This window comes from Pseudorasbora parva, chromosome 24 (genome assembly GCF_024679245.1).
Source record: "Pseudorasbora parva isolate DD20220531a chromosome 24, ASM2467924v1, whole genome shotgun sequence".
In the NCBI taxonomy this organism is placed as follows: domain Eukaryota; kingdom Metazoa; phylum Chordata; class Actinopteri; order Cypriniformes; family Gobionidae; genus Pseudorasbora; species Pseudorasbora parva.
Window position 1 is genome coordinate 23,070,841 of NC_090195.1, and position 14,541 is coordinate 23,085,381.

The window sequence follows — 14,541 nt, forward strand, 5'->3', positions numbered from 1 at the left end:
GTGGGTTAGCTCACATATGGGGCATTACTATCTTGGTGTGGTGAGTTGAGAATGATTCCTGTGGCTCAGACCGAGGAGGACCCTATGCAATAAACATAATTATTATAAAGACTGCACAAATAAAATTAGTCTAAACAGTTACATTCATCAAATCTATAGGCACCAGAATATCTGAAAACATCTGGGAAAATACTAACATTGTGTTGGCAAGTTTTTTTTACATTTTCCTTAGAAAATGCACCTAATATTTTAACAATTCCATTTGGTTTTGGAAATTACTTACAACAGATTTAATCAGTATAAAAAAGTAAACAATATCAAAATATATGCAAAATATAATATGCAAAATATGACTGCAATCTTCTATACCTGTCAGAGATCAGTCAAACTTGATCCCCTCCACCACTCAACGATCACTATCCCCAGAATACTAACCACTCACACCTGCTTCCCATCAACAACCTCATCACCAGTCACAACAAAACACTCACCACAGCCCCAGTTCAGTGTCAAACCTCCAACAGGAACAGACCATTATCCTGATGTCTCTTGATCCTCTGATACTCCCAAAGATCCCAAGACATAACTTATACTTACAGTTTAGAGATGCTGGGATGAAACAGGGACCCAAGAGCAGATTAGCAGTTTGCTTAGTTTATTGACCCAATAGAAAGGGGGAAACAAAACAGAACACAAAAATAACAGGCAGCCGAGCTGCCAAGTAAAGGGCTGAGCCGAGGCGAAATCTAAGGGGCAGTCAGGATAAAAGCCAGGAGACAGTTCAGCGATGCAACAATCCCTAAGGAAAGTTGATAAGGAAGATGGGCCAGGCAGGAGTCAAAACCAGAGGGAAATCACAGTCCCAGGAGCAGAGCACAGGTAACAGTCCAAAACACAAGCAGAAAATCATTAACCATGTAAATGGACCCACACACAATCGTGGACACACTCTAGATTTACTTATCAGTAAGGGTCTAAACATTTCATCAATTGTTATTAAGGATGTGGCACTGTCTGATCATTTCTGTATTTTCTTTGACATATCAAATCTCTCCTTCCATTGAAGCTAGATCTGTCTCTGTCAAAAAGAGATGCTTAAATGAGAACACTAATGTGCTGTTTATGAAGGCTTTATCTCGAACACCAAGCCTATCTGCAGACTGTGTTGATTTTCTCCTTGACTCCTTTGACTCAAAAGTAAAGAGTGTAATTGATGATATTGCTCCTCTAAAAGTCAGGAAAAAGAATACCAAACAAAAAGCACCTTGGAGAAACTCAACAGCAATACAAATAATGAAAAGACAATGCAGAAAATCTGAAAGCATGTGGCGGAAGACAAAACTTGTTGTCCATTATAACATCTATAAAGACACCCTTCATGCTTTCAATGTTGAACTAGGCAAAGCTAGACAGACCTTCTTCTCAAATATTATAAACAGAAACATAAACAACATGCGCACTCTTTTGGCTACTGTCGAGAGACTAACAAACCCCCCGAGTCACACTCCTAGTGGAATGCTCTCAGACAGTAAATGCAGTGAGTTTGCTTCCTACTTCTCAGAGAAAATCAATAATATCAGAAAGGCAATCAGCACATCCTCTAGTTGCTCTGGGGTCAGTCAGATCAGACCAAACCCTCGGAAAATTACCATGTCAGATTTCAAAGCTATTAAGTGCTAAATTTTAGAAGACACCGTACAGCATCATAAAACATCAACCTGTGCCCTAGACACACTCCCCACTTCTTTTTTCAAAAGTGTGTTTAACTGTTTGGAAGCAGATCTCCTAAAAGTGGTGAACTCCTCACTTCTCTATGGGACTTTTCCAAACTCCCTTAAAACTGCAATAGTTAAGCCTCTTCTGAAAAAGAGAAATCTGGATAACTCCATACTGAGCAACTACAGACCAATCTCAAATATCCCCTTCATTGGCAAAATCATTGAAAAAGTTGTTTTTAATCAGCTGAACAAATTCTTAGACTCGAATGGATACTTTGACAATTTTCAATCTGGTTTCCGTCCACATCACAGTACAGAGACAGTGCTCATAAAGATTATAAATGATATTCGCTGAAACACTGATATAGGCAAAACATCAATTCTGGTACAACTCGACCTCGGTGCTGCATTCGACACTGTTGACCACAACATACTTCTAGACAGGCTGAAAAACTGGGTGGGGCTTTCTGGGATGGTCCTCAAATGGTTCAGATCATACTTAGAAGTGAGTATAGGAGACTCCCTGTGCAAATGTATTGATGAAGTTAACAACTGGATGTGCCAAAACTATCTTCAGTTAAACAAAGACAAAACCGAAATCACTACATTTGGAAACCAAGATGAAACTCTCAAGGTGAACGCATATCTTGAGGCTAAAGGCCTGATAACAAAAAATCAAGTCAGGAATCTTGGAGTGATTTTGGAGTCAGACCTGAGTTTCAGTAGTCATGTCAAAGCAACTAAATCAGCATACTAGCATCTGAAAAATATTGCAAGAATTAGATGTTTTGTCTCCAGGCAAGACTTAGAGAAACTCGTTCATGCTTTCCTCACCAGTAGGGTGGCCTATTGTAATGGCCTTCTCACCGGCCTTCTCAAAAAGACCAATGGACAGCTGCAGCTCATACAGAACGCTGCTGCCAGGATTCTGAGCAGGACCAGAAAATATGACCATATCACACCAGTCCTCAGGTCTTTACACTGGCTTCCAGTTACATTTAGGATCGATTTTAAAGTACTACTACTTGTTTATAAATCACTCTATGACCTAGGACCTCAATACATTGCAGATATGCTGATTAAATACAAACCCAACAGATCACTCAGATCAGCAGGATCAAGTCAGTTAGAAATACCAAGAGTTCACTCAAAGCAAGGAGAGTCTGCTTTTAGCTATTATGCCAGCCGCAGTTGGAACCAGCTTCCTGAACAGATCAGATGTGCTCCAACACTAGCCACATTCAAATCCAGACTCAAAACACATCTGTTTAGCTGTGCATTTACTAAATTAACACTGTGCCACTGTACGTCTGACTGATTGCACCCTATCTTATCTCATTATTCTTGCGTTATTGTTATTTTATATGTACATTTGAGTTAAATATGATGAGTGAAAACTGGGTTTGATGGAAATAGTAAGTTTGACAATAAGGTTTGAGTACGTGTAAATCTGTGGAGGGTATTATGAGTGAAAATGGGTTTAACAAGAAGGTCCCTGAGTAAAAATCAGGGAATAGTGATTCAAATGGTTGTTATGAACGTGTTTGAGAAAGAAATGAAGGAGAGGTGTTGTAATAAAGATAGTACATGTATGTAGGCTGTAAACTGAAGAATGTTTTATTTTATCTTATTTTTTTATTGTTATTTTTTGTATTATTATTATCTTTACAACCGTTTTAACTATGCTTGTTTTTAATTTTTTATTCGTCCATATGGTATTCTTTTTTCTCATGCATCTGTTACCACTGTTTTAATTAATTTCTATGTAAAGCACTTTGAATTGCCATTTGGTATGAAATGTGCTATCCAAATAAACTTGCCTTGCCAAACTTGCCAAATGATCCAAAACATATCTGCATACAGGAACTGGGTAAATCAAAGAAGAAAAACAAGCTTAAACAAACAAACAAACAGGGCATGTAAGCTTGACACGACTAGAACAGGAAAGTAGTTTGGATAGTTGTGAAACGGACCGTAACCAAGACACACTGACAGAGAAGCAAAGAAAAAGAAAAGCATAAGTAGTGGAGGAATCAATGCAAAAATGAGAGACGGGTGTGTGGGAGGAGAGCTGGAGCACTAATTAGAATGAGGTGCAGCTGTGATGGCAGAGTGAGTGGAACTGACAACCTAAGACACACACACAAAGCCGAACCGCCACCGGGCTGAACACCTTAACAATGGGGTATGGCCCAATGAACCGCGGTGACAACTTCTTAGAGGGCAACTTAAGAGGCAGGTCTTTGGTGGAGAGCCATACCTTTTGTCCACAGATTTACTTGGGTGCCTCAGCCCGACAGCAGTCCGCCAATCTTTTGGTGCGTTCCCTAGTTCTCAGAAGTGCTTCCCTGGCCCTCCTCCAGGTCCGCTGGCATTGATTGATAAAGCTGAGGGAACCGCAGCTTCAGAACCCTGTGAGGGAAATAGAGGGGGATGATATCCCAGACAGCAAGAAAAAGAAGATAATCCAGTAGACAACACCAGCAATGTATTGTGCACATACTCAACCCACATGAGCTGCGGGCACCAGGATAAGGGATTTTGAGAAGCCAGACAATGAAGGGACCTTACAAGGTCCTGGGTTGCATGCTCGGTCTGGCCATTGATTTGTGGATGGAATACTGACGACAGACTAGCAGTAGAGCCAATCTGTTGACAGAACTCCCTCCAGAAGTTGGAGACAAACTGGGGGCCTCTGTCAGAAATCATGTCCTCTGGAAGACCATGGATCTGAAAGATCACCCGAGCATTCTCCCTGGCTGAGGGAAGTTTAGGGATAGGGATGAAGTGGACCAACTTGGAAAAGCGATCCAATACAGTGAGGACAACCTTTTTGCCACTGGACTCTGGTAATCCAGACACAAAGTCCAGCGCAATATGGGACCAGGGCGAGATGGGACGGGAAGAGGTTGGAGCAAGCCAACGGGTACAGAACTAGAGGATTTGTTTTGAGCACAGACCGAGCAGGCGACCACAAAACCACGAACATCCCTTCCCATGCCTGGCCACCAAAAACACTGGCGAATGGCAGCCAAAGTTCTCCTCACTCCTAGGTGACAGACCAGCCTGGACGAGTAGCCCCACTCTAGAACCTCTGGCCAAATTGACTCCGGAACAAAAAGAAGACCCGCCGGGCCTCCCTCCAGTACATCTGCTCCCGACTGAGCCTGCCTGACACTGTCCTCGATACCCCACTTGACAGACCCCACCACACAACCAGGTAAAATAATTGTTTCTAGTGGATTTGCGTCCTACGGAGCCATGAACTGACATGAGAGAGCGTCAGGCTTAATGTTTTTGGAGCCTGGTCGGTAAGACAGGGTAAAATTACAGCGCCCAAAGAAAAGTGCCCACCGAGCCTGCCTGGAATTCAGTCGTTTGGCTGTTTGGATATATTCCAAGTTCCAGTGGTCGGTCCAGACCAGAAACGGCTCTGCCAAACCCTCCAACCAGTGGCCCCACTCCTCCAAAACCACACAGCAAACAACTCACAATTGCCAATTTCGTAGTTCTGTTCTGTGGGAGACCATTGGTGTGAAAAATATGCACACGGATGTAATTTATTGTCAAGAGGAGATTGTTGCAAAAGCACCGCTCCGACAACTACCTCTGATGCATCCACCTCCACAACAAACTGCCGCGTAGGGTCCGGAGTTATTAAAATAGGTGCAGATGAAAACCACCACTTAAGTTCATCAATGGCTACCTGAGCAGCTGAGGACCAACAAAACAGTTTATTTGTGGAAGTTAATGCTGCCAGAGGAGCCACCACCTGGCCAAAATTACGGATAAATCGCCTGTAGAAATTAGCAAATCCAATAAAACTTTGCAATGATTTTCAGTTGCCAGGTGTGGGCCAGTCAGAGACGGCTTCTACCTTCACAGGGTCCATGCGAATCCCCTCCACCGATATGATGTGTCCAAAGAATGTGACTGAATGGTTGTGGAAGGAACACTTCTCTGCCTTAGCAAAACGTTGGTTCACTAGCAACAGCTGCAGCACTCATCTGACATGCTGGACGTGTACCTGGAGTGAACGAGAAAAAATGAGGTTGTCATGAGGTTGTCATCAAGATACACAAAGACAAATTTGTTGATCATGTCTCTCAGCAAGTCATTGACTTGCGCCTGGAAGACAGCTGGGGCATCAGTCAAATCAAAGGGAAGGACCCTGTACTCAAATGCCCCATGGGTGTATTAAAAGCCATCTTTCATTCGCCCCCTCCCTGATCTAAACCAGATGATAGGCGTTGCAAAGGTCCAACTTTGTGAAGTACCTTGCCCCTTCAGGATCTCAAAGGCTGATGACATCAAAGGTAGGGGATACCTATTCCTAATGGTGATGTCATTTTAGCCCCCGATAATCAATGCAAGGGCGCAAGGTGGAGCAAGATGAAAAACACCGGCCGCCAGAGACTTAGACAGATACTTCTCCATGACCACCCATTCAGGAGCGGACAAGGAGAATAACCGTCTCTTCGTTGGAGAAGTGCCAGGGAGGAGATTGATGACACAATCATAGAGATGGTGTGGAGGAAGAGATGTGGGACAGGAGTGGCCACGAGAGATCAACAGGATCCTCCTGCAACACAGAAAAAGAAGAGCTAGAAGACAAGGCAGACACAAGACACAAGAAAGAATAGGAGGGTTGTTTATGCGTGGTTCAGGAGTGACTGAAGAATGTCCAGTGGCCGGTGTTACAAGGTTACGTTCAGTCTCCAGCTGACAAGTAGTTTCTGTAAGCTCAGTGACTTGGCTGGCTAACATATCCACAGCATGATGCGCAGCATCCATCCTGGTCAGTGTGTACTGTTAGGGATGCTGGAATGAAACGGACCCAAGAGCAGATTAGCATTTTACATAGTTTACTGACCCAATAGCAAGGGGAAAACAAAACAGAACACAAAAATAACAGCCGCTGCCTGTTATTTTTGTGTTCTGTTTTGTTTTGCCATGTAAAGAGCTGAGCTGAGGCAATATCCAGGGGGCAGTCGGGATAAAAGCCAGGACACAGTTCAGCAATGCAACAATCCATAAGGAAAGTTGATAAGGAAGATGGGCATGTAAATGATCCAAAACAGGTCTGCATATGGGAACTGGGTAAATCAAAGAAGAAAAACAAGATTAAACAAACAAACAGGGCATGCACGCTTGGTACGACAAGAACAGGAAAGTAGTTTGGACAGTTGTAAAATGGACAGCTGAACGGACAGAAACGGACACACTGGCAGAGAAGCAATGAAAGAGAGAAGGGCTGTGTGCGAAAATACTTGATCGTTCAACTACTCGTGTAACTGTATTTAAATAGGAGAAACGTGGAGGTGTTTGGTACTTCTAACTTGATCTATGTTTGGTTCCATAGTGAATGAACTGGGCTTAGTGGGCTAAGCTAAATGCTATGATATCATCACCGCACGTCAGAGAGATTAAGTGCACGCACTGAGACGAGAGAGGTATGTAACAACTCGTTTTAGTTAGGGGAATAACATAGTTTAATATGAAAAAGCGGTGAAGTAACCCTTTAAAAGGTACATTAAGCAAGAAATAAAGAAGATACAAGCCATATTTGCCTCTCTGTTGTGGTATATTTATACTGTAGTTTGTTTTCCAGCTAACGCCAAATTGCTAAAATAATTTTCACTGACACATCACAATGTACTGCTGCTCTCTTTGGTTGAGGTGGCAAAATGTACTGGTGTGGTGTTCTGCCCCTTTGTAATAAAAATATTCAATTAAAGAAATCCAGTCATATTTCACTCTGGCTGAGTATTTTGTAGGTTATTAAAAAGTCGCAGCACAAACATACTATATTACTATACTCTTAATGTTTTGTGTGTGTTTCTTTCCCCTTGTGTGTTAAAGTCAGTAGATGTACTATATAAGAGGCAATGGTGTGTGTGTGTGTGTGTGTGTGTGGGGGGGGGGGTCTTAAAAAAGTGGATGTTTTAAATTTTGCATTCTACATTACATAATAAACAGTTCAATAGCACTTGTGAATGCTTGATAACAAGTTAGACAAAACCATATTTAGACAAACAAACTTACTTTAATTACTTCATAATACATTTAAACTGATTAGCAACAACATTACAATAACCTGCCTAATATTGTGTAGATCCGCCTTGTGCTGCCAAAAATCTCTAATGTGTCGAGGCACGAACTCCATGAAACCTCTGTGATTCTGGAACCAAGACATTAGCAGCAGATCCCGCAAGTTCTGCAAGTTGCGAGTTGGGACATGCATGGATCTATTAATCATGTATGAATTATTAATCTTGTTTGATTAATAAGTGGTATGCTAACAATTAAAAAATTTTTTGTTAATTCAGTTATAATTAATTTAGAAATGATTAGTTAATGATGAATTAATAATTTACAAAACATGACTATTTTTAACCTATTAATAGGTTGCAAGTTTAAAATGTACAAATGTGTTGTGTTGTCTTAAAAAAAAAAAATCATGAAATAAATCAAAAAAGATCAATAGATGTTTGATGAGTTATTAGTTGATATTTTATTTATCACTTTAAATCATTGCATTTCATTGTCACTATAAATCATTGCATCTCACTGTATCATCAGTGACGGCCGGGATCCGGTATGCGCTGGTGTAGGAATATGTATAATACAGAAGTGAGTCGACACAACAAAGCATTCCAGAGACCCCCTCTCCGAACCTTGAACTGATCGTAAAACTGATCAAGGATGCCCAAACGGGCCAGAGACAACATCTCTCCCCCTTTAACTGCGTTATCTTAAAACCAGCACAAGGACAAGCTGAGTCAAATGACGTGTTTCCCCTTTGTTGTACAAGCGTAACAGTGGGCACAACATCACAAAGAAGGGACTCATTTATTACCGACAGACAAAAATTTAAATCGCTTTCGGGACACAGAGTCGCTAAGAGCTTTTGGACGACCCAAAAGCAACCCAGACAGAAGACAGACACCTCGTCGTGCCCCTCCTTCCTCGACCCACGCATTCCAAAGGCTCTTTAAACATTACACAGAGACCTCACACCAATGCAGACACAAGGAGTAAACTTAAACCATAGATTCAATAATATGAATTTATCCACCCAACTGCACCATAAACATATACTAAGGTATTATGTATATTTTCATGTAACTTGTAAAGTTTCTCTGTACGTGAGACATGTATCACATATCAATCTTTACTATCTTCTACTCCTATCATGGGAATAGCAAGCTGTTTGATTTATATGTTATGGATAAAAGATTCTCATCGTTTTAATGCAAGTTAAATGCATCATAAAAAATGTAAAAATGTGTACCTTGAATGCAATGTAAGTCGCTTTGGATAAAAGCGTCTGCCAAATGCATAAATGTAAATTTGTGTAAAATGTACTGTGATCACAATAGGAAAGTTGGTTTCTTAAAAGTGTTTAATCGGACATTACACTAATGATATGCAGGAACAGGAGAAGTGGACAGGACACAACAATATCTCATTGGCCAGAGACGCCCCCAAGGAGGGACCATTGGCCACGTTTAAAACTCATGGGCAAACAAGATATCATTGCTTTCTGTTTTGCTTCAAGCTTTACTGACTGCCTAGGCTGGATGCCAGCCTAACTCATCCCCGCCCACAACATTTGAGCTTGGGCGGTTGGGTCTGGACTTGATCCATAGAGGAGTGATTGTGCCTGACCAGAAATTGTTCGGACCAATGAAATCATCAGGGTGGGCTTTAGACAATGATGGACAGATGATCAACAGTAACGTAATCATGCACGTCATCAAAGGCGCTTGGATTATATTTGTTCAAATCCTACGGGGGTGTAAAAAAAAGGCGTTTGGGGGGTAAAATGTGTGTTATTTTGGAAAGGTCGCCTGCTAAAATTCGCATTCAAGCGTCTATATATCACATAATAGTCACTTCAACAAGCGGACATGGAAAACAATCCGCAGACTTGGCAACACAGTGCAGTTAAGTTGTGTTGACATTTGACAACTAACGGTTTGCGGCGCTTTGTTGCCCTGATTGGTTGTAGGTCTATCCAATTGATGTCTTTCCTGATTCCGTTGAAACATGCCCCATAATCACAGCCCAATGGAGCAGTATCAGACTCATATTCTGACTAGAATTGAGTATGACCACATCAGGCTACTGCCGTGGCTTTGCGTTAACTTCTGCTTTGATCGTGCGGGCCTTTCCTGCCTGCACGCAGCGTCCTCCGAGCTACCCAGAGCTCTTCATCACCACACTTTAAAACTCTTTTTGAACCTCGCCGAGAAAAACTTCCTGGAGTCTGCGCAGCCGCACCGCCCGTCGCGTAGCAACCAGTTAACACCATCCAGGATTCGGCTTTCATCCCACAAAACCAACTATTTGTCCCTCTGACCACAACAACTGACTACCAGCCAAGCAATGCTGTGCTAAGAGGAACCCATGCTCGTAGGAGCATTCAAACGCAAAAACATGACTCTTTATTCTGGCTGAACTGGTAAAAATCATATCTAAGCAAGCAAATTAAGGCTGACCTGCTAGTATATTGATTCTCAGGTTGTGATGGCTATTCCATTAACAAACATCCCTTTCCCAGTAACTGTATGTGTGTTTTTGTTAGTTTGTGTCTTTAGAATAATTCAATAAACTTTTGTTTACCTTTTTCATCTATACAAGTGTCTTTGGCTATGTGTTTATAAGTTACTGCCTCAAACTGATCGATTGTGTTACCTAAGCTCACAAACAGTGAACATAAAATTGATATTATTGCCTTTGTAATGGGTAATATACTGATTCAAGAATGATAAAATACTCTAATTTCAACACATCACTGGACGAATAGTTGATAAAGTGTTAAATATTAATTCTGAATAATTTTATATGTATTACGGTTCCTTTCACTGTAATTCAATACCCCTTTGAGTTATTTGATCCAAATCAATTCCTTACACCGGTCTTGGGATGGGGCTGAAGAACCCGGAGATTGTCGGGCCTGTGAATTTATGGGTGGGGTAAGTGAAACAAAAGGGTGGGGGCAAAGAGGGGTCTAAGTTTTGCCTGCCAACCTGAGGTGGTGCAATTTCCCATTCCCATGGGAGAAAGTTATGTGGCGTATTCCCACTGCTTTGTGGGCAGACTGGGGTAGGTGCAGCTACTTTACAAAGACGCCTAGCATGCCATTCGGTACCATTCTCCAGGAGATAAGATGATCTGCCTATCTGACGAGTTAGCAACAAGGGGGTAGACCAAAACAAGGCCAGTTTATTGCTCCTCTGTGGTCTGTGAACTCTCACCCAGTCCTGAGCTGTAAGATTTGGCTCTTTGGTGCGTCTGACTCTGTCAAACCTGTTTCATCTGGTGCTGCTGGCAAGTTACGTGAGTTTTTACCCCTAGTACAGAGGTCAGGACCTTTGGTGTCACAAAAGTCATCAGATTCCTGTTGTCAGCATGGAAAGGCACCTGCAGATAACCTTTTCTCAGGTACCTGTGGAGCTATAGAACTGAGCCGTGAGTTCCTTCGTCATTGGTAGAGGGTACTTATATGGAATAAACTTATTGACCTGCCCTGCTAGTCCACGTAGATGGGCAGGGCACCAGAATTTTTAGTGGCCACCACCAGATTTGAGACCCTGGGCGATGTGTCCGCATGCTCAATGATGCCTGCCCTCAGCAGGTCTTTTAGTTCTGCTCTCACCCCTCACTCAGGGCCAGCTGAATGACTAAGGCTGATGGAATGGTCGATGAGTGGCTGGTGCGTAAATGAGGTGAGGCAGCCCAGTCTATCAAGCAGTTTTGGCCACTGTTGCTGCCATATTGCAGACACAGCCAGGATAGCGGACACATCCGTGTCCACTAGGGCAAACCCCAGAGTGGTGAACAAGTCCACCCCCATCAAATTTGCTCTTTTGCATGTCATTGTACCATAGCGAGCAGTTAATTTAAAGGACAACTCCAGTGAAAAATGAACCTAGGGGTAATTAACACATGGTTAACAGTAGATTGTTCTCTGGGATGCGTTTTCATGAAAATCGAATGTAAAGAGTTTTATCTCCTTAAAAACAGATTAGCTTTTAACGCTTGTCTATGCGGCACAGAATAGTAAAATTAAGTTGCTAGTTAAAACCACTAACAAGGCTTAAAATAGCCTCACGGTAGCATAATGAGGGTCCCTACATGCAAACAGAGGCATTGAGAACTTTCTAAGTGTACAAACAGTTTAATAAGAAAATACTTTATAAAGCCAGTACATTACTGTACTGTACTGTACTGTATACGGACAACAGCCATCTTGGAAAACAGTCTCGACGAGTCGAGCCACAAACGCTGTGCTAAGTGATGAACTGTGACCTGGAATCTCATATGATCCGTTGTTTCCGGAAGAAAGTACGGAACGCAGCAGAGAGAAAAAAAAAAAAAAATCCATCTTATTAGATTTCACAAACTTAATTCCTATCAACCAGCTCACTTAGCACAGCGTTCGTGGGATCGACTCATCGAGACTTTTTTCCAAGATGGCTGCTGTTTATATACACGTTTTGTCTTTATAAAGTGTCTTCTTTTTAAATTGTTTGTACACTTACAAAGTAAGATTGTTTGTATTCTTTATTTTTAGTTTTTATTCATTTTTTGTTATTTTCCCTTTTCCATGTTGCACTTTGAGATTCTTCGGAATGAAAAGTGCGTTATAAATAAAATCTATTATTATTATTATTATTATTATTATTATTATTATTACTATTATTATTAACTAGCAATTTAGTATTACTACTCTGTGCCCCATAGACAAGCGTTAAAAGTTAATCTGTTTTAGAGATAAAACTCTTTAAATTAGATTTTCATGAAAATGCATCCCAGAGAACGATCTACTCGGTAACCATGTGTTAATTACCCCTAGTGTCCATTTTTCACCGGAGTTGTCCTTAAAGTTACCCCAGCAGCAGTTACCCCCAGATTTTTGAATCGCTGTAACCACACAGGGCTGTAGAAGGCATGGCATGGGGAAAATTACACACTTAATAACTGATTGTAAGTTCTTGCATTTATCAGGCACACATTGTGATAAGGGACAAAAGTGTTGGGTGTAGCCCATTCCCACACTCTACATATACATATGTTGGTAAATAAAGCACCGTTCACCAGAGTTATCACTGAGCCCTCACTCCGAATGGGCGTAGTACATTCTGGCCTGATAGAATAGCATCCACAATTAAGTGGGCTATTATTTGTTTGGAGACAACCTTCCCCATCTGCTGACTTGTGAGGCAAACAAAGAGCTGTTCAGATCATCTGAAGTTTTGGGTCCAGTCCAGATAAATGCGCAAAGCGCACACTAGATACAACAGAGATAGAACTGGATCTCCCTTATTAGGAGAGATTGCTTGTAAATTTAACACTTCTCTGAAGAGAGTTACTTTGGGCACATATCCAAGCTGGGTTCTCACGGCAACATGAATATAAGCTGGCCAAATTCCAGGCATGAATCATAACGGAAAAGGCTTGTAACAATCAGGTCATGCTTTCCCAAGGACCTGCCACCCACCATGTCATGGTTAGCTGAGGAGACAGGGACAACCTGAAAGGGAAGCCCTTGTACTGATTTGCGTAATCTTTGAAGGCAAACAATAGAAGTGGTCTGTGCCATAGAAGGATCGAGGCATGAAAGTATGTGTCCTTCAGGTCTTCCGCCGCGAACCAATCTTGGTATTGAACCCATGAAAGAACATGTTCCTGTGTAAGTATCTTGAACAGGGCCCAATTCAAAACCTGCAGATCTAAGATTGGTCTCAATCTGCCTCGTTTCCTGCATACAATGAATTAAAGGCTGTAAAAGCCATTCTTTATCTTGGCTAGAGGGACAGGCTCTATTGTGTCCTTCACCAGGAGGACAGTGATCTCTGCCCAGAGGACAGGAGCGTTCTCTACTCACACTGAGGTTTCTTTGTATCTGGGCAGGCACCTGACCAATTGAATCATGTGCGGAACAGCATCGCTCTGACGCGGCGCAACATGCTGGCCAATGCTAGAAACAATTCCAGTGGCTAAAAACAGTTCCTGCATTACCAGGGTCAGGACTACCCTTGTGCAGCTCTTTCAGTGCCTTGGTTTGACAGACTTAAAGGATGGCCAGTGCATGGAAGGCGGAGACGGCCTGGCCAGCAGCATTGTAAGCTCTTGAAAAGAAAGATGAGGTAAACTTACATGCTTTGGATAGGAGCTTCACCGATTCCACCAGGTGGCGGCATTTTGAAGGCATAAACTCAAAAGCTGTTTCGGTGTGGGTGTGGCCAAACAGTGCGGACAGGGATCATGGCCATCTAAAGGAGAGAGAAATGGCATGCATCCAGAAGGACATTGTTGGAAAATATATATTTAAAACGACACAATATGCCATGCAGCTCTTTTAGAAAAATTCACTGTTTTGAAAAGAAAATTGCCTCTTTAGAAAGCCGCTGATGCACCTAGGGGAGCTCTCTGCACTTATCTGTGCACGCTAAGAGAGAGAGAGAGAGAGAGAGAGAGATAGAGAGAGAGAGAGAGAGAGAGAGAGAGAGAGAGAGAGAGAGAGAGAGAGAGAGAGAGAGAGAGAGAGAGAGAGAGAGAGAGAGAGAGAGAGACAGCTATACTGTGATGAAATTCAGCAGCAAATGCTTTATTGCAGAGGTGAACAGAATCATTTCACTTGCTGAATGAAGAGATGATGGTAGGGCTGCAGCAACTAATTAATCAAAATTAGCATTGTGGAACAGCATTGTGGGTAAGATGTGGAATCGTGTGTTTTGTCAATAAAACAGACACACATAAAACATGGTTTAAATTATATAAATGTTTTCTTAGGATAATGTCCAAAGCAGTC